Genomic DNA, 917 nt, shown 5'->3' with positions numbered 1-917 from the left:
ACAAGCTCGATTCACTCATCACAAGTCATTGCATGACAAGATAAGCATAGCATCATCAATAAGACATGTTTGTGAAACAAACCAAGTCAAGAACAAGTCCATAGCATGCAAGGATCAAATATAGCAAGCTTGGCCAAATTGAATAACAAGTAAACAATCTGCCAGGAAACATTTTGAAGCAAAAGTAGAGCACACAAATGACATGCTAGACTACTCCATAATTGCAAACAAGGGCATGAATGGATAGACAATAACCATATGTTCAAAAACACCCTTACTGAAGTATCTCAAAATATGCATGGATCTCTCTGTAGCATCAAGTTTACATGGCATCAAGATAACATCAGAACAGGGACTAAAATCAGCAATATCACGAAGCCTAGTTTGCATGCTTGTGCTAGTCACCACATTGATCACAAAAATACATGGCATACACCCCTGGAAAGATGACATGGCATAGATCAAAACACTTGAAGACATCAACCTCATAGGATGCACACATCAATCATGGCAAAAATGACAAATGAGCAAGTTATAACAGTTTCAGCAGATTAACATCAACATGCACTCTTCCAACAGCATTTCGGGCATCAAGATGAGCTCAAATGAAAATGATGCAATGTAATGAAATGAAGTACTCGTCGAGACGAACAATTTGACATATTACACACACAAAACGGAGCTACGGATGCAGAGATACGACATGATGAACATGGTATGATTATGTAGCAGATTCGGGACTTAGGCAAATTCTCACCTCCGGAGACAAAGTCAACGGGCGGAGCGGATCGGGTCGGGCGGACCCGAACGGCGGCGGGATCCGGCCCGGACACCGAGGAGGCGCGGGATCCGGCCGGCGGGGACCTTCCCCGGCTGGGATCTCCCCGGCGGCGAGCGAGCCGAAGGGCGGCGGGGCA

This window comes from Triticum dicoccoides, chromosome 6B (genome assembly GCF_002162155.2).
Source record: "Triticum dicoccoides isolate Atlit2015 ecotype Zavitan chromosome 6B, WEW_v2.0, whole genome shotgun sequence".
NCBI lineage: Eukaryota > Viridiplantae > Streptophyta > Magnoliopsida > Poales > Poaceae > Triticum > Triticum dicoccoides.
Note: the sequence above shows the minus strand (reverse complement) of the source record.